This window comes from Myotis daubentonii, chromosome 15, assembly GCF_963259705.1.
Source record: "Myotis daubentonii chromosome 15, mMyoDau2.1, whole genome shotgun sequence".
NCBI lineage: Eukaryota > Metazoa > Chordata > Mammalia > Chiroptera > Vespertilionidae > Myotis > Myotis daubentonii.
The window spans coordinates 46,984,032-46,990,031 of record NC_081854.1 but is presented as its reverse complement, the minus strand read 5'-3'; the positions used below and the strand labels follow the sequence as shown (position 1 = coordinate 46,990,031).

Below are 6,000 nucleotides of genomic sequence, written 5' to 3'. Positions count from 1 at the left end.
GAGGAGCAGCAGGGAGGAGGCCCCAGGAGGCCACATACTTCAACCACTTATGCGGAAACCCACGCATGCAGATGGCAGAGAGCTGCTTTGCCTAAGAAATCAGGCAGTTGCCCAGGTGATGGAATTTATGGTGCGCTGAAAGCTTGTCTGCCCTAAAATAGCTCTCCTGCTCAGTCTAAACTAGCAGTTCATGTCTTCGGATTTAAAACCTGGTGTTAGGCACTGCCCAGGGTGGGGAAAGTATGCAGATGGGGTAGAGGGAGGCAGCAACGACTCCTGGATTCTCAGTCACGACTCTGCTCCCTTCTGTGTGACCTTGACAATTTTCCCCTCTCGTCTCTTTCCCCATCATTTTGTTTAATATATTTTTTATTGATTTCAGAGAGGGAGAGGGAGAAACATCAGTGATGAGAGAGAACCATTGATCGGCTGCCTCCTGCATCCCTCTACTGGGAATCGAGCCACAACCCAGGCATGTGCCCTGACATAGGTCAATGCTCAACCACCGAGCCATCAGTCCGGCTCTTTCCCCATCTTTAAAGTGATGCTTTCTCAGGCCTTTTCAAGAACTAAAATCTTTCTCTCTCATACCATTAGCTCAGGGCTGGTTCACTTTCAGGACTATCTGCATGCTGGGCACTGCCTGAAGCAGGCATCTCAAGGCAGCCAGCTTGCCTATGAGATAAGTGAGATTTTGCAGAAGAGGAGCTAAGATTCAGAGAGGTTAAGTGACTTGCTGTCTGCTCGCCTCCTGTGGGCCTGCCATAGAGAGAACATATCCTCTCAGATGGGTTTTCAGGGAGCAAAACCACCAGAGAGTAATTGGAATTGCTGACATACCTCCTCAACATGCACATATTATCTGTACGCAAAGTTTAAACAAGTACAGTGTTTAGTGTCCTATACACTCCGAAGTTTAATTCCAGGCTAACATTTGTTAGATGATTCTGAGTAGGTCAGAAATGGATTCCCAGCAAAATGGTGCCAAATATTTTAAATATCAAGGACAGATGTAACATGCCACAGGCTGCTGACAGATGTACCCAAGCAACCCCATTCTCTAAATAAATTACTGCCTTAAAAAGGACATATTTTAAATTGTTGAATTTTTCTAACAAAAATTAAGATGCTTATAATATGAAATTCAGATCTTATTTGCCTTTTCTAGAACTTGAAATAGAAGTTCTTTAAAGGAACTGATTCAGTGAGGAACTGAGATTTGCTGGGAGGCAGGGTGGGGAAGATGGAGAAGCCTGATGACCATTTAGGAATGTTAACTACATTCCAGTAAATGTTCTAGAGAAACATCATATATGAAAATACCTTGACATTCTTGTGACTTACCTTGAGTTGTTTGATGAAAACAACCAAAATAGAACACAGTTCAGCCTTGCCCAGTGTGGCTCAGTGGATAGAATATTGGCCCGTGCAGTGAAGGGTCTTGGATTTGATTCCCAGTCAAGGGCATGTACCTGGGTTGCCTGTTTGACCTCTGGCCCCAGTTGGGGCACTTGCTGGAGGTAATCCAATGTCTCTTTCTCATATCAATGTCCCCCCCCCCCCCTTCTAAAATCAATGGAAAAAAATATCCTTGGGTGAGGATTAACAGAACAAAATAGAATACAATTCAATGTTAACAGTACTGGAAAAAATGTTAACTTTATTCACATAGGAATTTATTAACAAGATTAGAAGCACTTGAAAGGTTAGGCTCCTCCTCTGTGAAATGCTGCCCAAGGTCTCAACCCTCCCCAAAAGAACCCTGGTTCCCACTGATCTGGTACCCCCAAAGCCCCATTCCTGGCCTCTCAATCCCCTGCTATCTCAGCATCTCCTCCTTCAAGCTGTAAGATTCCCTCAGAATCAAAGCCCAGGAAGAGACTTTGGGCTATGTCTCAAGTGTGGCCTGGCCCATTGCACCAGCAGGGTACACTGTCCAGCGCAGTGGTTTTGGCTCCTTCCTGCCTCCTGCTCCCAACACTGCTACAGGCCTGTGACTTCAGTCTCCTCCTAATCAGAACACACTATCTGTGCCTCATCAAGCAAGTCAAGTCAGAGCAGGCATCAAGATAGCACTTTGCATCCTTGCGGCTATCTGCAGGCCTTGCAGGGTAAGGAATACAGCACTAAAGAGCAAGCACTGTCCTTGCCTCCAGATCGAGGGCTCAGCTGTGTATGGCATCCCATGGGAACTACACCAGGAGAATGGTTACAGGATATCCATCCCTCCAACCTGTTTTCTTTAGAGATGATATTTAAACGACAAAATGTAAAATGCCACAAATGGAAATGGTAGATTCTACAAAGGGGGCGTCGCTGGAACAATGTTTATTAGGGAGTTTCCTGGAGGTGTTTTCAGGGTCAACAGTCACATTGAAAACCTACCCTACGCCAGGCACATGTGTACCTCCTCTAATGTTCACAATGAATGGAAAGACATTTTATTCCCACGTTACAAAGACAGGCCTAAGAAGGGTGAAGTTCCCCAATTTTGGTTGTTTTCTTGTTCTGCTTTTTGATCAATTGCTCATCTGTCTAAACTAAATTTGCCCAATTCCACAGTAAGACTTCTACAAGGTCAGAGGAAGTACCAGGATTGGAACCCACCGGAGCCTAATCCTTTTCTTCCCAACAGTTCGGCTGCCTCCCTCCACGCACTGCTCCCAATACAGAGGTGGCAGGAGAAAAAACCCGATGTAGACCTGGTGAAAGTCTACATCTCAGGGCCTGCCAAAAGCCCGTACCACAGATGACCCCCTAAGCTCTTCATGCCTTGAGAGGCAGCTATCCTTCCAAGATAGGAGAGTGGCAGGCACAACCTGCCTTTCTCAGCAAAGTAACTGACTGTGGACCCTTCCCCTTTTTTACCGGTGTACTGTATTCTTTCTCTTTGGGTACATTCTCTGCCGTATTTCCCCACCTAACAAGAATGACTCCTCCATCTGTGACAGAAAGGGAAAAAGGCTAACCAGCAGCACACATGTGCTTAGGACAGCCGTGGGCAAACTACAGCCCACGGGCCGGATCCGGCCCATTTGAAATGAAAAAAAAAAAAAAAAAAAAAGACCGTACCCTTTTATGTAATGATGTTTACTTTGAATTTATATTAGTTCACACAAACACTCCATCCATGCTTTTGTTCGGCCCTCCGGTCCAGTTTAAGAACCCATTGTGGCCCTCGAGTCAAAAAGTTTGCCCACCCCTGGCTTAGGACCACGTATGAAAACACTTTCAATGGGCCTATTTCCCCATCTGTTTTACATGAGTATAATAAACACCTGCACAGCACCACAATTAGCTGAAACACAGAAGCTAATAAACCTCTTGGATTCAAATTCTGGCTCTGACCTTGGTAGCTGTTTAGTCTATCCATGCCTCAGTTTCCTCATCTGGAAACTAAGATGGAGATGATAGAGGAACTTGTCTCTCAGAGTTGTTGTGAAAATTAAATCACTCTATATGAAACATCTAGAGTCACTGGAATACAGCAATCTCTAAAAATAAGCATTTGCTTTACAATGCTACTGCTAGTGTCATCAAATAATCCCCCAAATAAGTGTTTATTCACCAAACTTCCTAATTTCTACAACTGCTGGTAGGTGTACAGGATGATGTAACCTTTATGGAAAGGACTATGATCATCTCAAAACAAAAACTACAGAAGTACCTTTATTTACCTTTTGACTAGGACAGGGTGGGGAACCTTTTTCTGCCAAGAACCATTTGTAAATTTCTAACATCATTCGAGGGCCATATAGAATTTAATATCAACTTAAAAATTAGTTTGCTGCCCTTGCTAGTTTGGCTCAGTGGATAGAGCGTCAGTCTGTGGACTGAAGGTAGCTGGGTTAGATTCCAGTCAAGGGCACATGCCCGGGGTGCAGGCTCAATCCCCAGTAAGGAGTGTGGAGGCAGCCCATCAACGATTCTCTCATCATTGATGTTTCTATCTCTTCCTCTCCCTTCCCCTCCCCTCTGAAATAAATAAAAATATATTTTAAAAAATCAGCCTACTATATTTGGTCAAACATTTAATTAACTCACCCCTAATACCTTGGCAGGGCCAGACCAAACGTTCCCCACCCTTGGACTGGGTAGAATCACTGCTAGGAAATTACCCTGAAGATACATCTCCACAAGTAAAAACAACGTATGCACAAGGCTACTTATTGTGGCATTATGTAAAAACATGACTGGAAATGTCTTAAAAGTCCAGGTATGGGAGATTTGTTGAATCAACTATGGAACATCCACATAATTGAGTACTATGAAGCCATAAGAAAGAATAAAGACAACTGATATAAATCAAGTTTCAAGCAATGTTAAATATTTTAAAATTACATATTGTATGCCCACTGAAAGGGCCTAGCACCCACTAACGTTGAGCATGCCTACAATCCAGATCAGCGGTCGCCAACCTTTCGGACCTCGCAGACCACCAGTGGCCCACGGACCATCGGTTGGCAACCGCTGGTCCAGATCTTAGTTTCTAATTTCCAATCCCCACTAAAGGGAACCAGGACTCCTTGGGAAAATGGCTGATTCCAGGTGAAAGGTAGGGAAATGTAAGATTAGTATGGAACATCTTTTTGTGACAGAAAGGAAATGTTCAAAGACCAGTTGGGGGGGAGGGGTGTCCATAGGACACAGCTAAGAGTCTAGTATCTAGAATATAAAAAGAACTCTTACAACTCAATGATAAAATGACAATTTTCAAGTGAGCAAAAGGTATGAATAGACAATTCTAAGATATACAAATGGCCAATAAGCATATGAAAAAAATGCTCACCATCATTAGCCATTGAGACACCACTTCACATCTACTAGGATGACTATAATTAAAACAAACAAACAGAAAACAAGTGTTGACTAAGATGTGGAGAAATCAGAACCCTTACACAGGCCTAGCTGGTTTGACTCAGTGGATAGAGCATCAGCCTGCAGACTAAAGGGTCCCAGGTTCGATTCCAGCCAAGGGCACATGCCCGGGTTGCAGGCTCGATCCCCCCGACCCCCGAGTAGGGGACGTGCAGGAGGGAGCCAATCAATGATTCTCTCTCATCATTGATGTTTCTCTATCTCTCTTCCTTCCTCTCTGAAATCAATTAAAAAAGAAAAAAAGAACCCTTATACATTACTGTTGGGAATGTAAAGTGGTTTAGCTGCTATGGAATAGTTTAGTGGTTCTTCAGGCAACATAGAATTACCATATGACACTGCAATTCCACTCCTAAATATATTCCCCAAAGAACACGTTTATATAAAAACTTATATATGAATGTTCATAGAAGCATTATTCATAGAAGCATTCATTCAATGACTGGAAACCCAAATGTGCATTAACAGATAAAATAGGGGTTTATCCATGCAATGGGACATTATTCAGCCATAAAAAAGAGTAAATTACTGATACATGCGACAAGATGGATAAACCTGGAAAACATTATCCTCCTATTTAATAAAAGGCTAATATGCAAAATTGTCCCCTTGGGAGTTCCACCATGAGTTAGATCGCTCACTATGATGTGCGCTGACCACCGGGGCCAGCGCGGAAAATGGTGGGTGAGCAGTGGCAGCGAGCAGGTGGGGGGCGGGGAGGGATGATGATGACACTGAGGGAGTGAGGGAAGGAGGTGGTGGGGAGGGAGGTGGAGAACTGGATCGGGCATGATTACCGGCCAGGCCTAGGGACCCTATCCACGCACGAATTTCGTGCACCAGGCCTCTAGTGCTAAAATAAAAGAAGCCAGAACAAAAAGGCTACATACTGTATCATTCCATTTATGTAAAATATCCAGAGTAGGCATAGAGAGATTTGTGATGGCCAGGGAATGGGGGGATGGGAAAATTAGGACTATTAGGTATAGGGTTTCTTTTGAGGGTGATGGAAATGTTCTGGAATCTGATAGTGGTAATGGGTACACAACATAGTGAATATACTAAAAAGTCCCTGAAATCAATATTTTAAAGTGGATTTGAAGTTGTGAGTTAAATCTCAAT

The 6,000-nt window shown here is 43.6% G+C and overlaps 1 long non-coding RNA gene across 1 annotated transcript; it reads right to left on the bottom strand.

Annotated features, from left to right (window-relative positions):
- Positions 1 to 1,552: 1,552 nt before the first annotated feature.
- LOC132217506 (uncharacterized) lies at positions 1,553 to 5,584 on the bottom strand. The gene is made up of 2 exons (XR_009448904.1): positions 3,228 to 5,584; positions 1,553 to 3,006 (listed from the first exon to the last, which is right to left on the bottom strand). It is a non-coding gene; the product is annotated as an uncharacterized LOC132217506 (long non-coding RNA).
- Between the last annotated feature and the right edge of the window lie 416 nt (positions 5,585 to 6,000).